Source organism: Canis aureus, chromosome 20 (genome assembly GCF_053574225.1).
Source record: "Canis aureus isolate CA01 chromosome 20, VMU_Caureus_v.1.0, whole genome shotgun sequence".
Taxonomy (NCBI): domain Eukaryota; kingdom Metazoa; phylum Chordata; class Mammalia; order Carnivora; family Canidae; genus Canis; species Canis aureus.
In genome coordinates this window covers 40173755-40196522 of record NC_135630.1, presented here as the reverse complement: position 1 = coordinate 40196522, position 22768 = coordinate 40173755, and the positions used below count along the sequence as shown (strand labels likewise).

At 35.2% G+C, this 22768-nt stretch overlaps 1 protein-coding gene and 1 long non-coding RNA gene across 8 annotated transcripts in view; one reads left to right on the top strand and one right to left on the bottom strand.

Moving 5' to 3' along the window:
- The window catches only part of LOC144291733 (uncharacterized), a 167109-nt gene that overhangs the window by 20991 nt on the left and 123350 nt on the right, over window positions 1–22768 (bottom strand). For 2 of the 3 annotated variants that reach the window (XR_013359189.1, XR_013359193.1), the window contains exon 4: window positions 17479–17607. The exons of the other annotated variant lie outside the window; for it this stretch is intronic. This is a non-coding gene — a long non-coding RNA (uncharacterized LOC144291733). Of the gene's footprint in view, window positions 1–17478; window positions 17608–22768 lie in introns of those variants that run through there. 3 annotated transcript variants of the gene reach the window in all.
- The window catches only part of DPP10 (dipeptidyl peptidase like 10), a 1281550-nt gene that overhangs the window by 1143741 nt on the left and 115041 nt on the right, over window positions 1–22768 (top strand). The window lies entirely within an intron of this gene.

The window sequence follows — 22768 nt, the reverse complement described above, 5'->3', positions numbered from 1 at the left end:
TTCCTTTTGCATTTGGTGATGTTAGGAAGGCTGCAGTTCTAAGGTTGAGCTTACTTATATAAAAATTACAGAAAATGCAACCACTCACAATTTTGTTTGAAGTTTAAATAAGATAGGGGTGTGTGCATTAAGTCAAGAGTCTCCAGAAAACAGAACCAATGTTGTGTGTATATTTATGTGTGTGTGCGTGCATGTGTGTGTATTCTCTCTAAAGGGAAGAAAGGGAAGAAAGAGAGATTTTCAGGAACTGGCTCATGCAATTATGGGGCAGTCTGGCAGCCTGGAAACTCAGATAAGAGTGAATTTTATAATCTTAAGCTATAGTCTTGAGGCACAAGTCCTTCTTCAGGAAACCTGTTTTTGCTGTTAAAGCCTTTCCACTGATTGGACAAGGATCACTCACATTATTCTTTTCTAAAAATCAACTGATTGTAAATGCTAATCACATCTACAAACTGCTTTCACACGACTTGTTTGACCAAGCAGTTGGACACCATAACCCAGACAAGTTAACCCATAAAATTAACCACCACAGCATAGTAACTGCTTAATGAATGGTAGCTGTCTATTTGATTCCCACTTGTCCTTTCCTACAGTAACACGGTGTAATTCGGTTGTATCATCTTTCACCTAAATATCCCTCCTTCACTCATTTGCCACTCTAATCCATCCGGCATCTGCAGAGATATGTGTTAAAAATGCAGATTCTTAACAATTCCCACAGGTTATAAAATGTCATTGATATGACACACAAGATGCAAGCTAAGGTGACACATCATCTGGCTCCTGCCACTCTGTTGCAGAGTAGAAGCACAGATTTTTCTCTCTATGAACCGAACTCTGCAATTTCCAGATGGTAACGTATTGCTCCTTCATGCCTCTGAGTCATTTCCCTTTGTGTACCAGGTCATTGTTTTCTTTTCATCAGAAGTCTTTAGTGAAAGACTAAAATACAAAATGCTAAAGTATTCCTCTTTTCTGATAGTTTTTCCCCAGTAAAGGCTAAGTGAATACTTACTTCTCAGAATTCTAACATTCTTCTGTTTTATCTCAAATTATTTACATTGCTGTCTTCCACAGCTGACCTACAGTCATTTCCAAAGGAGATGGAATACAGAATATGCTAAACAATCCCTTTTTCCCTCCCTCCCTCTCTTTCTCTCTCTCTTTCACTCTTCCTTCTCCTCCTTTGTAAAACTCATTTTAGCACAAGGCAAAATATAGGTTTAATAAATATGTGGTAGCATTGAGCAATTAATGAAAGGATGACAGCTGTTTGCATGGATGATCAGATACCAGAGAGGGTTTTGAGGATAGCATGATGTGAAGAGAAGTCCTGCATGAAAGGACAGGTCTGGTGGAAGAGTTCATGTTAGACTGTAGGCAATTGAGTTTATAGGCAGAGAGCTAGGTTTAGAGGCTATTGTTACAATCTGGAACTGTATTATACAAAATATATTCAAGAGATAAATGCATCAGCTATTGAGTTCGAAAATTTGTTCACAATCTGGGAAATAAAAATTGGCTTATATTCATTCAAATACATTATATCATGCAAATATTATATCAATATATGTCTACAATTAGTATATTAGTGTACTTCTAAATATCATTTTAGACATAATTTTTAAACTGCTTTATTGTGAACACATATTGATGCATATAAATGGTTGTACTTCGCATCATTGAGTACATACAAGAAGCATGTACACATTTTAAGACTTGATGAGAAGGAGATATGTATATACCTGTGAAACTATCATCACATTCAATGCCATAATATATCCATCACATTGAAAAGTTGCCCAGTGCCCTATTTGTTTTTGTGTGTGATGAAACACTTAACATAGAATTCTTTGATACTACTCATATTTTTTCAGTATATTCAGGGTAAAATAAAATCACCATACCTATCCTTTCAATGGCATGAAGCTTTAAAAATATCCAATGTTTTACTTATCACTTCTAGGCATTTGAAGAAATCACTTTTTCTACATTTTATTACCTATGTAATTAAAAAATATATTTTAGGTAATTCTCCAAATAAATATACAAATTATCAGACTTTCCTATCACCTGCATTTTCACTTTTACTAGAGATTTAATTTAAAATTACATTAAAATCTCAAGTGATTAACAATGTAATGTAATGTTCTATACCTATAGGGAATTTCCAGTTTCCTTGATGTGTTTACATTTTCAGTAGTGGAAATTTTGAACAATTTCATTGGCTTTTCCAGTAGGACCTTAGTCCTTATGGTTTAAAGGAGGTATCATTGAAACCTTATGTTTCCTACTAAAAATCAAAATGTTTTTACTTCACATTCTATTAAGTACTCATTTTTTTTCTATATAAAAGTAATTATTTGGGGGGGGGCACCTGGGTGGCTCAGTGATTGAGCATCTGTCCCGGGGTCTTGGGATCAAGTCCCACATTGGGCTCCCTGCAGGGAGCCTGCTTCTCCCTCTGTCTAGGTTTCTGCCTCCCTTTTGGTTCCTCTCATGAATAAATAAATAAAATCTTAAAAATCACCACATACACATATACACACACAAATACATAGACACACACATACTCTCTGCTGCTAATATCATAACATTCTGGGATGAAAGTCTTGGGTATCAAGTCCTAGCATATATGAGGTGTCCTAGTAGTAGATAAAAAAGGACCAGCAGGAGTCAAGTTCTACTTCACGTAAGTTCTTCACTCTAGTGTGTGTAGTGTTCATTCCTAGTACATTCAATTGGTGGAGGAAAACTAAGCAGTAAAATCAGAAAATTTACACCATTAACATCTTCAAGCACCTATTGCAATGACTGTTTCCTATATAAATGAATTCTGAGCATTTTTTTTTACCTCATTCATCTTCATTAGTGGAGATAATTGAAAACAAATTACCTTTTTCATGTTATCTGTAACAAAATTTAATGTTCCTGTTTTTTGTTCCAGAAAATAAAAGCAATCCCTCTTAGCACATTTAGTGCTAGGCACATCTAAGGTCGAATGGGTCTTGCTTCAAATTTGACATGAGGAAAGTTAATATCAAGAAGCTGTTATAATTTCTTTACTCAATATTAGACTGGAAATAACCTAGTGAGCCGTAATAGGATAACTGTTTGGACTTAACAAAAATAACAAAACACCCTTAAAATGTCCCAAATATTTTGACTGATAAATTTGCCTTGTATTCAGGTATATATTTTCATTAACATATTATATATTTAAATGTGACAGAAAATATATTCTTATATGAATAAAATACTATAACATTATAAGTATATGAGTAGAAAGGGAAAATAAATATGTGTATATATGTATATATATACACATATATATACAATTACTACATATAGTAAAGGAAAATTAATTTTCATTGCTATGAAAATTACCTACATATCAGTTAAGCACTGCTGTAGACTCCAGTGTCTGATAATTATTTGAATAGCATATTTATAACTTTTTAAATCTAAATTCAGAGATCTTTCAAAAGAAATAGAAAATATGGTTCTGGGGCTCCTGGGTGGTTCATTTGATTAAGTGTCTATTGATCTCAGCTCAAGAATTGATCTCAAGGGTTGTGAGAAAAGAAACAACAACAAAAAAGAAAATACAGTTCTCATTTTCTGTAAGCACACGTATAAATGGTTCCTCTAGTTAAGTGTTGCATATTTCAAGGTAAGGAGAAATGGAGCAATTTGCATAAGGTTAGATGTCTTCACATTGCTTTAGGTGTGTGCAATGGCCTTATTAGAAGTCACTTGATAAATATATGTTGGCTTGTCTTTGCTGACTGCCTTGGACTGTGAACCCTCTGAAGGCAGGGAATCCTCATAGCGTGTATAATTGTATACTGAGCTCTGGAGGCAGCAGGCATGGATTTTCCACTGAAAATAATTAAAGGGAAGCTGCTTTGAGAGAGTGTGGCACCCTATGTCAGCATGTGAGAACAGAAATTATTTAAATGCTGACAGTTTCTAGTTGAGGCCAGCCCTAGAGATTCGGAGAGTAAGTAGAAATATTGCCAGGCTTATATGAAATAAAGAAAAAGAAAAGAGAAGAAAATCATCAATCCACTAAATACTATTTGAGATAACCTTTGCCTATGTTATGTGTTTAATGTTTTATTTCACATTTAGAAGAATCAAACAGAAATCAATATTTCATCATAAAAAGTACCAATATTAATAATGAGACATCTGAAATTTACTTATTTCTTTTGGGGAAAAGCGGTAATCTTTATTCCTATTTAAAGGAATTTATATTCCTATTCATAGGACTATAAAAGGTATAATCTCTATATTCCAGGAATTTGCAGAAAATAGAGCCAAATGGGGATACTCCCCTCTTGGAAAACCTGAAATGGGAGGGTCCTAACACAGACCTCATTTTGCAAGGGCAGGAGGCTCTCTGAGATGATGGGGCAGTTTCCTGGAGGAAGTGACCTGAAAGCTGAGGTTTGAAGTAAATTTGTCCCTTGAACAACAACACAGAGGTTAGGGGTGCCAACCCTACATCCAGACAAAACTCCATTTGTAACTTTTAACTTCCCTCAAACTTAACTACCAGCTGACTGTTGAACAGAAGTGTACTATATTCTTACAATAAACTAATAAGCTAAAGAAAACAAAATGTTATTAAGAAAGTTATAAGGAAAAGAAAATACACTTGCAATATTATACTGTATTTGTTGAAAAAAGTCCACATATAAGTGGACCTGCACAGTTCAGACCCATGTCATTCAAAGGTCAATTGTACATAGCAGGACCTATATTTATAGGTATTCCTCTAGACTATAAGAAGTTCTCAATACGAAAAGAAATAGAATAAATGCATATGGAATCACTAAATGCTTTAATTAAAGGCTTTAATTCATTTGTTTATATTTTTAACAAAAAACTATGACTTGATATAACTGACAATTGTGAAAAGATAAAAAGAATCAAATAGCCAGAAATATAAAATATGTCAGATTTGTAACAGAAAGAATAACCATTGTTTGTTTCCTAGTTCAAATAGGAATTCACAAGATTTCCCTTAACTTATGTTTAAACAGTTTTGAGTTATTTAGCAATAATGGGGTAAATGCAACGACCATATCTTGTTTTTTCCCTGTTTTCCCAGAGATAGCAATTTTGCTGGCAATTCTTTCCTCAAGCTGCTCCTAACATTAAATAAAATAACAAATTGTGTAGTAAGAGCTGTGGAGGCTCCATGGTTGCAGATTTTTAAACTATAAATCTAGGTCACGCATAATCCAATGTACTGAACACTTTGGACAGTTCCTGCTAAGAAACCATTTGAATAGAATAACAATGTAGATGATAATCACTGAAATTTCCTAGTTTCTGTTTCATTGCAACTAAAGTTTGGCATATCTCTTATTATCACTCTGAACATACAGGGTTATCCTACAGTGATGTCAAGTCATATTCCATCAGTGGTCTAAATAGAACCTTTAAAAATAAAATTATAATAGTGTTATTTGTAAGATGTAAACCATCCTACACAACCCCTGAGGTAAAGAGATACCAATTATGAAGAGTTTAGTATTCTAGTGATTTACTTTGTTTTACTTTGTTTTATTAAATGACGTGAAAACTCTCTGAGGGGAACTATTGTCTGCATTAATGGCAAAATTCTTCTTGTCAGAAAAACTTCAGACATCTTTAAATGGTGCATAGAGGAGTTCTTCCCTTGTTCTCCTCCTTAAAAACAACAAAGGAAATGAAAATGTGAAAAGAAACCCTACCTTTTATGATACTATTAATCAACCACATCTTATACTGTAATCTCTAAGGAACATAAAGTAATAATTCCCCAGAGCCAGAAAAAGATTGAAAGCAAATACATACTTTACCACATTCTGGAAACAGAGAGAAGTAGACAAATTGACAATTTTAGCTGGTAATATCAGCACTTGTGGTAAAGTACAGGACAGGTAGACAGAATATCAAAAAAGATATAAAATATTTGATCAACCCACTCAACCAACATAATGTCATTGACGTTTGCAGAACACTGTACTCGGCAATTACAGAATATTTGGCATATACAAGTGCACACACTGAGCCATGAAACAAGTCTCAATAAGTATAACACAATGGGAATCACACAGAGCATGTTTTTTGGACAACAAAGGAATTAAATTAGAAATAAAAACAAACAAACATAAATCTCACAGACACATTCTTATTGGACTAAGATTATATCCAGAAGAAATGTAGTATTATATATCTAGCAATTCCAAATGTAGAATCCATCCGGAAGACATATTACATATGTGCCTTAAGGCATATAAAAAGAAAATTCACTGGGACACTATTTATAATTTAAAAAACAAAATAAAAGACTAGAAATAATTTAAATAGGTCACCATTATTAGACTAATAAAATGAATTAGAGTACATAAAAGTATAAACTATTAGGAAGCCATTGAAATAACTATGATTCTCTGCATGTGCAGATATGCAACGCTATCCAGTAATAAAAAAGACTAATCAGTATGTTCTCATTATTATAATAAACAAAACAATGATTTTATATCATGTCTACTTCTGTATTGTATATTATGGTTTATAATATAATAAATTATATTATAAAATATATATAAAACAATAACATAATATTGTATATAATGGGGGTCGTTGCATTTACCCCATTATTGCTAATATATATATGTCTATATATATATAGACACTGTTAGGAGTGGTTGTCCCCTGGGAGAGAACTGGAGTTCGACAGTGACATTATATCATTTAGTTTAATATTTTTTCAGAGCATTTCTTACATCTTAAATGAAATTTGTTTAAAGAATTATTATAAATGACAAAATGAAGTTCTCGAGACAAAAGTGATTACTTAAACAGCATGTAAAAACTAAGGCACCTCAGGGACTTTCAAAATAGAGAAAAAGATGACAAGTTATATATATGTGTGTGTGTGCGTGTAAAGATAAAGTGGATAAACAGGATTATATGTATATCTTATACTCTGCAGCACATACTAGCGATGAGCATATAGAATGGCATGAAATTTTATCTCTGCTAAAAATGTGAAACACAATTGGTGACAAAGGTAGCAAGGGAAGATAGTAAAGTAAAAATAATTACTGGTTTAGAGTAGTAGGATAATAGGTAATTTAGTATTTAAAATATATTTATACTATCTTATTAGAATAGGAATTATAGTTTGAGAAGGAACAATGGACATAAAAAATTACATGGCTTAAATAAAGGAACCATGGTTTGGCCCTTTAGTTTTACTTGTTAGAAAAACAAAACAAAACAGAACTACTAATGTTGAAGAAGAATGGTAAAAGATTTTGGTCAGTATCATGATATTTTCTAATGTGCTCTGATATGAATGATAGAATGAAGATAATTATATATAAAAGCATATTTTATATATGTAAAATTAATATATATTATATGCAAAATTATATTTTATGTATATTATATATAAAATTTGGTACTTGAGTCCTTATTGATTCAAAATTATTTTAGTAATTATATTTTATGTCCCAGAACTAAAACAGAACAAGGGTAATCATAGCCAAGTTTGGCTATTCATTAAAGAATAGAAAAAGCTAGTTCATGAATTTCTTTGATGTCTGTTTATGTTACCCAAATTCAGTGTCTTTCAAAAGAACTTTCCCTTTGAAAACTTACATCATTTTCTGTTTCTGTTGTCTGTTTTCTTCTTAACCATTTTTCTGTCTCTAAAAAAATCCCTATCTTGTCCCTGGAAAAGTAATGGCATATATCTAGTGGGATATCAGATTTTTAAGTGGATTCTTTGAACTAGAGTTGTCTTCAAATGTAAACCACTATCACTTTTTTGGAATTATGTCATTTGCCCGATATCAAGAGATTCAATATGAAAAGGAAAAATAAATGTATTACACCAGGAATATGATAAATTTCGTATTGGAAAATACCATTCCATTTCCAGAGCATTCTCCAATTAAAAGAACTTTGACTAAAGTTGAATAAATAGGGTCACCTGGGTGGCTCAGTGGTTGAACGTCTGCCTTTATTTCAGGTCATGATCCCAAGGCCCTGGGATCCAGTCCCACAGCAGGCTCCCCAGGGGGAGCCTGCTTCTCCCTTTTTCTTTGTCTCTGCCTCTCTTTCTGTGTCTCTCATGAGTAAATAAAACTAAAAAAAATTTTTTTTAAAGCTAAATAGGGATCCCTGGGTGGCGCAGCAGTTTGGCGCCTGCCTTTGGCCCAGGGCGCGATCCTGGAGACCCAGGATCGAATCCCACGTCGGGCTCCCGGTGCATGGAGCCTGCTTCTCCCTCTGCCTGTGTCTCTGCCTCTTTCTCTCTCTCTCTCTCTCTCTCTGTGTGACTATCATAAATAAATAAAAATTAAAAAAAAAAGCTAAATAAATGACTTCTCAACTCAGATATGGAAGAGTAAGCTGTTAGCAAAACAAGCCTCATGGGAATTCTGCTATAAACTCTAGACAAAATATTTTAAAAAACAAAACTACCCAAGGATTCTGGAGACTAAACAAAACTATGCAAATTTGGGAAGGAGGTAAAAATTAGTAGCAAAGTGAACAACAGCAAGATGTGAGTTCTCCATTTTTTTTCTTTAGGATATTATCTTAAAAGCAGCTATTTTGAGGCAGAGGTAGATATGTGGGGGGCTGACTCTCTGAAAGGAAAACCCACTATCTTCAGACAGGAGCAAGAGAAAACGCCCCTGGCTGACCATAATTCCCAGAGTGAGGGGAAAACCCTGAGAGAGTTAGAGAAGAGGTATGAGCAGTTGTGTGAATTCAATCAACCCTGTGACTGAAACTGAATTATAGATTCTTTAATTTTCAAACAAAGTCCTTAAAGTTGCTATTCTGTGCTCCTTGAGAGTCAGAAAAATAAATGCATGCAAAAGAACCAGATAGGATGTATCAGCATAGAAACATGCGTGTGTGTGTGTGTATGTGTATACTGTATTTTATACACACATATGTAAAAATATGAAAGAGAACAAAATGGGCATTTCTGGAATTGAGAAACACCTAACATAAAAAAGCAACTACATAGGATTTGTAGCAGAATGGAAATGACAGTGCAGACAGTGAAATACAGATCAATACATATCATTCCATCTGAAAAAAAGTGAGAAGATTTTTTTAAAAAGGAAAAAAAATAGATCCCCAGGGACCAGAAGAAAAATTACAAAAAGCCTAACATTATGGTAACTGAAATTTTAAAAGGAGAGAGTGAAACTGGAAAACGTCTTTGAAGAAATGATAGCTAGATATTCTAAAATTATTAAAAGATAATACATATTCAAGATGTTCAGTGACCACACTCCCCCAGAGGAAAACAATAAATTCCAAGAGAACCACTCCTGGGTACATATTAGTCAAACTGTAAAACCTAAAGATAAAGAGAAAACGTTGAACCTGCCAGAGAAGCACCACAACAAATTAGATACAAAGGGACAACAATTAGAATGCCTGCAGACTTCTTGCCAGAAACCATGGAGAATTGATGTAAAATAAACAAAAACAATTTCAGATTAAAACAAAAAAGGGAATAAAATAAGGGAATTTGTCTTCATCTGACCCATACTACAAGAAATGCTCTGCAGCTGAAGAAAATACCAGAGGAAATCAGACCTTGGGAATGAAAGAACAGTGAAATGTTAAATGTATGAGTAAGCATCAAGCACTAAATTATGTCTTAATTTCTGCATAAAACATGCTGCCATTAAAATTAAAAATGGTCATAAGCCTTTGAAGGTATATAACATAAGTATTTGTAATACTCTTGACAACCGTAATGATGAAAATGGTGGGAAAGTAAGAAACTGTACATTTACAACATTCCTATATTTTTTCATTAGCTTATTAACTTCCATAACTTATAAAAGGCACTTCATGTTGGTTGTTGACTAATAAGAATCAAATTATCTGGTATTTTTAGAACTTAAGGGTATGTGATACGTTATGTCCATCAGTCAAACAATAGGTGGAATCATGAATTCATAAACAGCATTCCTTTTTAAACAGTTTTGTTCCTAGTACATTTGAAAAATTGAAACAATTCATTTTGAAAGTGCTTCTTGAATGATCAATGATTTATAGTTGTTTCAGTTTCTTTTTTTTTTGTTTGTTTGTTTGTTTTTCTAGAACACTAAGCTTTTGAGGTTTCTGTCCTTGGTCTTATTTCCAAAACCTAAGATGTATTCTCTTGGTAGCTAATCTATTTTCAATCATATAGCTAATGAAATATTTCAGACTTCCTGGTAGCATGTATTACTCCCAAAGGTCATGACCTCCAAAAATTTAGTGAGAAAAATGTGGAAAATATTTCCTATAAAAAATAAATAAGCACTTGAGTTTTGAAAGAACAGAAAGTGTGTTGTTAGAATTTGCTATGTGTTAGTCACTCTAGAGAATTGTTTGGAGTGAAACTCATGAACTGCTGAGACCGTAAAATCCAGAAGCAGAAGGTGATGATAAGTCAAGAAATAATTTGAACAAAATTGCAATGGATGTAGCACATGCGGAAAAGCTTATTAAGTGCATCTCTTTTTAAAAGGAGAAAATAGTGGGTCTGTTTTCTTGAAATCATGATTTCTTGATTGGGGTTTGGAAGTGATATGTGTGTATTCACAGAAAATAAAAAGAGACTATACAAAACAAAGAAAGTTATTTGCAAAGACATTTGCAAATTTAGAAGATTTAACATATTTTCCCTGGAAGTTTGTCTTGTTGTATCAAAGAATCTAAAAGATAAAAAGAATGAGGGATATGCTAGGATAAAATGGTTTGGGCTAGGTTGATCTGGAATGCTGTGGTGGCTCCATTTTTGATGGAATTGTTAATTGAGAATCACATTGGATTCTTTTTGCACCTCAAATGGAGTTTAAGGTAACTCCAGCAGGTGTATGGAAGACAGATACATCCCAGTGTGGGAGACTAACTTGGACGGAGTCCACTGAGGTGACTGTCCTAGTAAAGTTTGAAATGCTAACCCATTAGAATTGTACGTATGGAAAAAAAAAAAAAAAAGGCTGCATGGTATTATAAATAGTATGGATAAGAATTATTTTTGTGGATTTTTATTAAACCATGGGCATATGAGGAGACCCAGAAGATAAGAAAGATTGGAGCTAACTTCTCATGCATAACTTGAAAAGCATAAGAAAATGGTGGATCCAAGGGAAAACAATGGAAAGCTGACAAATGAGGTCTGTAGGGAATGAGGCTTTCCTGTTAAGTATCAGGTGGCTGAGTAGACAGGTGCTTAAAGTAAGGTTAATATGTAAATATGAATCAGTTGGTTTTGGAGATCCTCACCCATGTTTTTAAAGAAAATATGAAAATGTTGCTCTAAATTGATCACATTAATTCCAGTCAATCCTTAACATTTAATTTCTTCAAGATGAGGTTTGTGATTGCTACTGAACTTTGATGACATAGAGTTGACCCACATCTTAGAGAAGTGCTGTGCAATTTGAAAGCTGTGAAAATAATTGGTCCTTAAGGATGCAAATAATGATCCAAATACCAGTACATTTTTATTTAAGAAATAGGACCTGTTTTAAAATGTGATTTTAAAACTTTTCCCTTAGAATATTTGGCCTGCAAGATGTTTTGATTAAAAAATAAATAAATAGTCATGGTCAAATGCATTTAAGAAGTGCAACATTATGTCATGAATATCAATGATTATAATGGAATTAACAAAAGTGTTGAGGAATTCCAAATTTAAAAGAAATGAAAGCAAGAAAGAGAGGAAGGGAGGAAAGAAGGAAAGAAGAACTGTGTAATTTTGCTTAATTTGATGTTTTGTTATTTTCCCCTAGACCAAGGATCAGTAAACGTTTTCTGTAAAAGACCAGGTAGTAAATATTTTTGATTTTGTAGGACAACAGGCAAAATTGAGAAGATATTCTATGGGAACTTATGTAACAAGACAGAAAACAAATTACCAAAACATTTTATTGAGATAATGCAAAATAATGATTAAGTACAGTGTTTTATAATACATGTCTACTAATGAGAAGAATGAAAATACTTTTGTGGGAAATCTTTTTACTTAATTTCTCAAGTAAGTGAGTAAGTGTCCCCTCTCATCAAATCACAAATGATGGTCTGCAAAAACCATTCATAGCTTGTGAACCATGCAGTATCAAAGACAGGCTAGATTTTGCTCATGTGCCATAGTTTGTTGAACCCTGCCCTAGACCATGGAATTCATTTTCATATAATGCCTGCCCATTAGACCTAGTATTTTAGAATATCACTTCTGTACTTTGAAGAGCCAGAGACTGGTAAAGCTGATTGGCATGAACCTCATATGAAAAAGATTTTTTTTAAATAATGGGGTGGAAAAGTTATGTTCTAAAGAAGCAATAGGGAGCAGTGAGCATCTTGAGATGTGTGAAAATAATCAGGAGTCACCAATCAGGGCTGCTGGGTAATGATGTCCACAAGGGAGACCAAGTTCAGTTAATACTAAGAGGAAGAAGAAACTTTCAGGGAAGAAACAGCGTAGGGGAAAGTAGGTTGGTTGGAGAGTGCCTGTTTTCAAATGTAGCATGAAAGAGTATGGAAGGCTGAGATGACAAAGAGCTGAGCATTATTTTGGGGATGATGGCAAGGTGGAGATCAGTTGTTAGTGGCAACAGTTACAATCTTGAGGGACACAAACAGGAATAAGTGAGAAGAGAGGGATCCCTGGGTGGCGCAGCGGTTTGGCGCCTGCCTTTGGCCCAGGGCGCGATCTGGAGATCCGGGATCGAATCCCACGTCAGGCTCCCGGTGCATGGAGCCTGCTTCTCCCTCTGCCTGTGTCTCTGCCTCTCTCTCTCACTGTGTGCCTATCATAAATAAATAAAAAAACTTAAAAAAAAAAAAGTGACAAGAGAGATTTAGTTGATTCTGTGTGAGGAAGGTGATCACAGAGCTGGGGGCAAGGAGACTTAATTGTTGTGATAATAGGATCCTTAGGAACCTTGAAGGTCTTTGGTAGGATAAATGCTATTACAAAACATCCTGTTGTTCACCTTAGGTCTTGATCCCAGTGTCCTGGGAGGAGGCCCAATGTAGTTTGGGCTCCCTGATCAGCATGGAATTTGATTCTCCCTCTGCCCCTACCCCTGCTTGTGCTCACTCTTTTTCTCTCTCTCTTTCTCAAATAAATAAAATTAAAAACAAAACAAAAGCATCCTATTGCTTAAACTGTGGGATGGATTCTGGATAGCAGACTTGCTGCCTAAATTATTTTGATGAAGTAACTTAAAATTCTGGATATATTTCCTGAAATCTAATTCTCCTCCTTTTTGTAGGTCTCCTCTTTCTCATCCTTCTCATTACTTCTAAATTGTAAGGGGAAAAAAAAATCCTTCGTAGGGAGACTGTTCTGAAAGGAAGCTTAAATCAAACCATGATCACTTTTCATCTTTTCTTATCCCATTCTCCATTTATAAATCAAGAAATGGGTATGCACTGGTGATGGTACCCCAGAATCCTGCTATTTGTTCCTCAATCATATATCTCTTCAGAGTTATGATACCCAGTCATCAGTGGCAACTGAGTTTGGACTTTCTCAAAAAGCATCTTGCTATCTATCTTTTTTCTCTCTTTATTTTTTAAATTTAAATTCTAGTTAATTAACATACAGTGTTATATTGGTTTTGGGTACAGTATAGTGATTCAATAATTCCATATATCACACAGTGCTCCTCATAAAAATGCCCTCCCTAATCCGCATCACCTCTGTTGCCCATCTCCCACCTACCTCCCCTCTGAAAGCCATCTGTTTGTTCTCTTTCAATGAGTTTGTTTCTTGGTTTGCCTCTCTTTGTTTTCCCTTTGTTCCTTTGTTTCTTAAATTCCACATATGAGTGAAATCCTATGATACTACATTTTCTTTTCTATTGGTCTCTGTTTTGTCTGTTCTAATGTTAGAGTATAATATGCATCAAACTTAGAAACACACCTACCTCCCACCAATGGCTAATGTGAAAAAAAGCCCATTTTAATACAGGGCACATTATTTGTTTTAGGGTATTAAACACCTGTGGAATCAGGAGACCTATTTGGGAATGGCATTTGGAGTTTCAGTAATAGATAAGCTTTGCCTTAGTTGTTAATATTACATTATCAGTGAGATCCCATTTCAACTGATGCTCAACTAGGACAGAGGGTACAGAAAACAACTGAGATTAATTCAAAATGAAATTAAAGGCCATAGGATCATAATTAAAAGTTTTCAATACACTTTATCCATCTATGTATCTCCACAAATGGACTAATATTTTTCTAGTCAATTTTTAGATTGAACTGGTTTTCAGAATGCTCATTCAAACCAGTAAAAGGAAAATTGTGAAGAAGGCATCTCCTTTTCTTTATATGTTTTTCTCACTTCTTTCTAGTTCTCAGATAAGTCTTTGATATGTATAGTCTGGCCTCACTTACTCCTATCACACATCTCTTTGTCTTGTCATCTCTCTTCCTTTCCTTTCTGTTTTTCCTGTTCACTGTGTTTTCAGGCCGGATCATCTAAATCTGCCTTCCCTCAACTATTTCCTTGCTTGGAATCTTGTTTTACCTTTCTCTGCATCTACTGGAACTTGTCAGCTCAGCTGAATGCCATGCCTCATCTGAAGCCTTTTCTGACCCTCTTGTTCCTCAGCAAAATTTGGATTACAGGTATCCCGTGCTCTCAGAAAGTGCACATTATAGCACCTTGCTTTCACAAAAGGCCTACCTAAGTACCATAATGACTTTTTCCTAAAAGCAAAAATTCTCTTAGGATTGATTTCAGTTAGTTAAAAAGGGTATGAAGGTGGGTCTTTCAGAAAAGTGAAGTGGCCTAACACAAACTTTTGGAAAGCAAGGGAAATCCATCCATATTTCATATCTTTCACTTCCATTCCAATAGTTCTGTGTGTACTACTATATCACAGAAATACCATATTTTATTAAACAGCTTTTTTTTCTTATCTTTCTTATTTTAAACTGTGAATTCATCAGCAACAGGGACCAAGACTTAGACAATGTTATCATAGACATGGTACATACTAGAAGTGTCATAGAATTGCAAATGAATGAGTTAAGTATACCACCGTCATCCCTCTGTGTATAACCCTTTACTATCCTGAACATAAGTTACTGTCTTCTTTCATCTTTAAATGTTCTCCATTAAGAGAGTTAAACATATTTTCCCCAGGAGTAAATATTTATTTATATGTATCTTCAAATAACATAAAACTACAATATCCTCTGACACTAGTTTTTGAAAAAAGTGACATTTTGCTAGAAGTCTATATAACCAACCTGTTCAAGGTGGATTTTTCTGTTTTGTTTGGTTTTGTTTGGTTTTGTTTTTGTGTGTGCATGTGTCAATGCCTTTCTAAGGGTGAAGCAAATGAAACAAATACACTCAAAAACCATATGTACATGATGGCAAGTGGATGAGATTTACAAAGGTGAGGGTTGCCTTCTAGGTGAATTAATACATAAGTCCTACATAATATACTTTGCTCTGAATTTTCACCTAAAGAATTTAGCCTTTATTCTTTGTTGAATGCTGAGTGATAGAATACTTCTTTAGTTGGGTATCAATCTCAGTTGAAGCACTGACAGAAGATGACAGAAAGTTTGTCATTTTATTAAATGGATGGAAGTAGAGACCTGAAGGGAGGGACAGCAGTGAATAATCTATGGCAAAGAACCAAACATGAAATGCTAAGAGTCAGAAATGTTGTGCCCAATATTGCGAATCCAAGAAACCACTGACGAGCCGACACCGATGCAAGTACATGAGGGTTTATTAACAAGCTCGAGCTTGGATCCAAGTATACCCGACACAGTAAAGCAGGGACTTGGACCCCGAGGTGGGTTCCAGCTTAGTTTTATGGGCTGGTCTAGGGGACCTCCAGAAGGGCTGGAGGAATTTCTCAAGTTCTGTTTACATTCTGATATGGGGCTTTCAAGGGCATTAAGCTCTGTTCTCATTCTGATATGGGACTTTCTGCCACTGGCATTGAGCTCTGTTCTCATTCTAATATGGGGCTTTCTAGGGCGTTAAGCTGTTACCACCCCCCCACCCCCCCACCTCCAGTAACTGAAGTAAGGTAAAGTTCAGCTCTTATTCACAGGGGCTTGAGACAGCTGTACTTATGCTAATGCTGAACTTAAGGTGGAATGGCCTTAATTTTCTCAGCCTCCACAAGAAAATGCTCTTTTACACACCTTCTTACATACTTTCATCCACAAAATAAAAAGTTATTATGCTATCTTATGCTGTCTTGTGCTGCAGGTATGCATACGTCACAGGTAGGGTTTAATTATACCCCATTGCAGCAGGCAGATTAACTAAAGCATAAGAGGGACAGCCATTTCTATAGAACTTTAGGGAGCAGGGGAATATTTCAGGTGCTTTTATTCTGAATCCCAGGTTATGCTTGAATGTATATGATGCTCATCCTCAGTTTATCATTGTACTTAAATTTGAGTTCATAAGAACATTAACTAGAATAAACAAATTGATTCTGGACATAGACATTCCATTGTTAAGTCAACTTTTCCATGCTCATTTTACTGATATCCACTATTTTTGGAGGCTATAGTGAAAAAATTGGATATTTCTGTATTGTTAAAAACAACAACAAAAACAACAACAGAAAACACAGCCAAACAAACACCTATATTTCTTCATTTGTGGCCAAGGATGCCTTGAAATTGCCTGAAGTGAAATAGAGTCTAGAGCTGTGGGAAACGTGCATGGGAGATAGCCAAGGCTGGTTCCACATTCTGCATTTTTCAATTTGTTTTCTTATCAGCATGCCTATAAACTGGAAAGCATTAGGCACAGACTCATTGATAAGCATATGAGAATTTCTTCCAGTCTCCCTCAACCCTCCCTCAGGGAATCTCTTTTACGAACATAGGAGTCCCCATTTGAAATAAAAGGAGTCATATGGCAAATATAAAAACAAATTGTTTTAGCATCAGGAGCTAAAGTTCATATGCGCTATGCTTTTTGCAAATCTGTGGAGGGATAAAGGAGGGGAGAGATAGCTGGGGCAAAAAGAGGGGTTAATTCAGTTTGCTCCCAACATAAAAACCAGTGAAGGGCTTTCCTTATCCATGAGAGTTTGACAAACTGTTGAATGCCATCTGGCAATTAGGATTCCTGGAAGTAAGCAAGAGAAATGCTCAGGTTCATTTCAAGAGAAAGCGAAAGCTGTTGGATCAGTGAGAAGGTTGAAATTCCAGGACTGGAAAATGCACAGGAGTCACAAAGACCCAGGCATTGTTGGACACTGGGATGTGTTCAGGAAAATCCGATTGGGATGTTGCAGGAAATGTGATTAGGATGCTGTACTGGCAGTACATCAGTGGGCATTTTGCCTCTGCCTTTGCTGGACCCTTGAGGGTTTGCTATTGCTCTTGTGAATGATTTCTCAACTGCAACTTTATTCCTTCAAGATTCAGAGTCATAGGTAGGATCATAACCTAGAGGTGTTTATTTGGCTTTTTATCTTTACGATTAGAGATGAGGCTCTGCTTCTCCCCAACACTCACATAATTCAAGAATCCTCCAAAAAAAGAATGGAAGTCAGATCTTAGTGTCTAGGAAAGAGAAGAAATATAAACATTATATAGTTGATACAGAGAAACAGAAGGTAAAGTCATTAACTTACCTTCTTCAAATGCTTCAGCTTCTTTTTAGGATAATTGGAGAGGAATGTTTGATTCTCTTTAAATCATGATTATTTTTTATGGCCAATACTTGCTAGCTTCAATGAGTTTTGGAAAAGTTGAACATCTATGTGCAGGTACATAGAACAATGTTCATGACCTAATTTCGGTTTCTTTCACCCTGTAAACCACCAGGAAAAGCATTAATATCAGCACTTGATTAATGAGGAAACAATATCAGAGAAACAAAGTAACTTAAAAATTTGCCCAGTTTTACAAAGTTCTCTAACAGAATTAGGTCCCATGTCTCTCTAATAGCAATCCCATTTACCCACACTTTTGCTTTTCCTTCTATTTTGCATTTCAGATTCAACTGCCATGACAAATTAAGCAGTCACATTTCATCCTGAATTAAAGTCCCTGTACATTGGCTTTATTTTTTGTCACCTACCACACCTACATTAATTTGTAAATGCTTGTATTGTGAAGTCACTTTAGATCATGAGATACTATATCTGAGGCTTAGCACGGTGCCTAGCATATAAACGGTACCAAATACATATTTGGCGTCTCATGGAGAACTAGAAGAAAGGAAAAAAGGCAAGAAGATGGATGGTGAAGGAGAAAGGAAAGAGAAGAACATGAGATAGAGGAGGAAATGTATACAGAGTAGCTAGGTCCTTCTATCCTCTAGCACTTGACATGTAAATAAGTACATAAGGATATTTCTAATAATGTAATAATGCTGATGACTATCTTCTGTAGGTCCCAGTTTATTACTGGAGGCCCATAAATATTTTTGTTAACCTCGATTATCAAAATGTTCTATTTATCATAAGGTTTTCTCTTACGCTAGATGAGTTTGACGGACTGACATATCCAACATATAGTATGCCATTATCACATTTCACTGATTAGAATTTGCTGTCATTTGTCTATTTGCTAACTTTTATCTGGTGTCCATTTTTCTCCTAAGAAAGCATGGATAAAAGGGCTTTGGAACTGGGAAGTGACTTACATAATTATGAATTTAAGACAAAGGGATATATTTCACTTCTTTGAAAATGCATAATGTTCTGTAAAGGTTTTAGGAAATAAGAACTCTTTGAAAGGGCTTCCTGATATGAATAATTGCAAATGTCAAGGGATGAGAGTTCTCTGATAGTGATTATATCTCTAGAATGTCAGGTACTGGTGCAAAGGTGACATGAATGATTTGAGTGAGTTGTTCTATATCCGAGAGATGGTCCTGCAGAGAAATGAAAGCGGTACTCTATAACCCACAGAGAGATTTATTCAAAGCCAAAATGTCAGAGGTAATCAAACTATTTAACTTGTGCTCATAGCTTTACTTTGCATTATATAAATGGACACTCAGAATTTATTACATACTGGCAAATTAAAGAAACAGAATTTTTACAAAGTTGAATGATGCACTGCAGTTTTCAGTGACATACTGGTAATCTTTACGGTAGTATTTTAAATGAATTATGATTGCAAATAAAGTTTGGCATATTATATTTTCCTTTTTCTTTGGGTTTACCATACATGCAGTGAATATGGTAATTGTATATACTCCCATCTACATAATGCTCCGAATAGAAACAGAACATTTTTTATATCCCAGAACCCCTATTCTACCATTTACAGGTCACTATTCCCCTCCAAAGGTAATCTCTACCCTGATTTGCAGTATCATCAATTATTATAAATAGCACTGCTATGAGCATTCTTGAATATGTGCCTTGATTTTTATATATATAAACATACATATCCCTGCTTTCCTATATATATATATATATGTGTGTATATATATATACATATACATATATATATGTAAATTAATCAGTCCATCCATCCATCCATCCACCCACATACATTTCTGTTAAGAAACCCTTTGGATGGAGTTGCTGAGTCATGCAGTTACACATATGTTCTGCTTTGATAAAACCTGTTACAGAGATTTACAAAGTGTACCAATTTACTCTCCCACCAGAAGTTCATGAAAGTTCCAGCTGCTTTACATCCTTGACAACACTTAACTTTTGGCTCTCATTTTCATTTTAGCCATTCTAATCGTAAAACCAAAAGACTCCATTTTTTTTTCTGCTTGTATTCTTTCATATTACCCAAAGATTCTAAGTTATATAAATCAAAATAAGGACTTTTATTTATAAAAGTTTATACTTAAAGGCTTTAAAGAATTATCCTCATGATGTTTCCTAGACTTAAATGGTAGCATATTGCTTAAAAGGAAAAATTTTATTTTAAATTCAATGGAACTAGATTCATTAATAGAATATGGCTTAAATATGTCAAATACTTTTATACTTTTATATATTAAAATGTCCTTCAACAACTTATGTGTATGGATGGAGTTCAAGGTGTTTTATTCTTTATAGTCTTCCTTTATCTTGATAAAAATAATTGGATGCATAATTATATGTTTTCATACTGTCCATATGATGAAACTTTCTCATTTATTGAAAAATGATAACATCTGTCACTAACGATGACTCTAAATCACTGCAAAATCTTCTTTTGTGTCACTTATTTCCAAAATAATATTAGATGAAATTCATTTTAATAAAAATATTTAGTTTAATATAAGTTCTTTTAAAAAATGATAAGCAGGCATGATTGAAAATAGAAAATCTGTTCCTGGTAAAGCAAAAGGCAAAGGTTCTACACAAATTTTGCAGCCAGTTTTGGGCCAGGGAGAATGATTAGGCAGGAGTAGAGGTGGGCCAGAAGCCAGAAGGAGCCAAGAATTTGGTTGACTGAATGTTCAGTTTCTCTTTGGGCAGGGTGAAAGGTGAGAACTGCATATTGTTTGAAGGGTATGAAACTAGTGTGGAAAAAAAAAAATGCAATGTCTAACTCTAAGAATGAAGCTTTAAAGGATCCAAGTGAGAGTTACTAAAACATTGGCATTGGTATTCACAAATGTTTTAGACATAAGCAGGAAGTCATATGTTAGGAATAATGACTCCATTTTTACAGTTATTGTCCCTATTAAGCATAATATTTGAATTATCCTGCCAGCATTCTCTGGTTTCCACTTTCCATTCATTTATTGCTACCAATTATTTTCCTAATTACCCACCTGCTCATAAACATCTTACAGCTGTCAGTTATTGAAAAAAATGGGATTCCAACCATTTGGTCTAGCATTCAACCTCGTCTATGGTTGGTTACCATCTTAACTTTTAGACAGTCATAAGTAGATAGAGGTGTTCCTAAATCTTAAGAAATAGTTATTCTAATATTCCGATAGTTGTTCAATTTTGGCTTTAGTTCATTCTTTTCCCTTAGCCTGGCATTTCTTCTTCTCTATCTTCCTTATCCCATGAAATCACCCCTTGTCCTTAATGACATGATTTAAATTCAGTATCTCAAAAATGTCTTCATGAATCACTTCCCTCACCTGACCTCTGCCACTCATGGCTATGCCTTGTAATATGTACTTTTTCTTCATTGGATTTTAGGAGTTTACCTGCCTATCTCTCACATAAAATTATAATCTTCTTGAAGATAGGGACTACACATTAAAATCTTTATAGCCCCAGGTGCACTTAGCAGTGTACTTTCAAACAACAAATTGCAAATTGGCTTTTAAAGGTTTGGGGAATTAAACTAAATTATTTCATTTATGGAGCATATACATGTAGAAAACTTATGTTAAAATCAGTGGTTCTCAACTGAACGATTTTTTTCTCCTCCCCTGCAGGGGACATTGGGTAATGTCTGGAGACATTTTTGGTTGTCACAACTGAAAGAAAGAGCTGCCACTAGCATCTTGTATGTAGAGGTAATGGGTTGTCGCCAATCCCAAAATGGCAGGGCAGTCCTCCACAACAAAGAACTATCTAGTCCTCTGGACGCCTGGGTAGCTCAGTGGTTGAGCACCTGCCTTCAGCTCAGGGCATGATCCTGGGATACGGATCCGATCAAGTCCCCAATAAGGCTCCCTGCGGGGAGCCTGTGTCTCCCTCTGCCTGTATGTCTGCCTTTCTCTCTGTGTCTCTCATAGATAGATAGATAGATAGATAGATAGATAGATAGATAGATAGATAAATCTTTAAAAAAAGAAAAGAAATATCTAGTCCTCAATGTCAGTAGTTTGAAAAACCCTAATCCGGGAATCCCTGGGTGGCTCAGCAGTTTAGCACCTGCCTTCAGCCCGGGGCGTTATCCTGGAGATCCTGGAGGGCTACCTGCATGGGGCCTGCTTCTCCCTCTGCCTGTGTCTTGCTTCTCTCTCTCTCTCTCTCTCTCATGAATAAATAAATAAACACCCCCCCCCAAAAAAAAGAAAAATCCTAATCCAAGTTAAGAAGACACCATTTAGGGATCCCTGGGTGGCGCAGCGGTTTGGCGCCTGCCTTTGGCCCAGGGCGCGATCCTGGAGACCCGGGATCGAATCCCACGTCAGGCTCCCGGTGCATGGAGCCTGCTTATCCCTCTGTCTGTGTCTCTGCCTCTCTCTCTCTCTCTCTCTGTGACTATCATAAATAAATAAAAAAAAATTGCCTCTAGCAATAAAAAAAAAAAGAAGACACCATTTATCATTACTTCCATATTTAAAAAAATAATAATAAAGAATCATCTGTTACCATCATACATGCCAGACTAATTTCTATATCACTGTCATTATTTTTTATTATAATTGACATTATTGGTGGTACTTTTTATATATAAATATATGATTACATATATATATATGTAATCAAGTCTTTTTAGCATATTTTCCCAGTCTTTTCTGTTTGATCACCTGTTTTTTATTCCTCTCTCATTGTATATCCACCTTCCAACACATGCACCCATATTTAAGGCTAGCATGTGGGACGCCTGGGTGACTCAGTGGTTCAGTGTCTGCCTTTGGCTCAGGGCATGATCCCGAGGTTCTGGGATCAGGTCCCATATGGGATCCCCATAGGGAGCCTGCATCTCCTTCTGCCTATGTATCTGCCTCTCTCTCTCTCTCTGTGTCTCTCATGAATAAATACATAAAATCTTAAAAAAAAAAAAAAAGGCTAGCATGTATCTTTCCAGAGTCACAGTCATACATACACATATCTATGTGACTGTA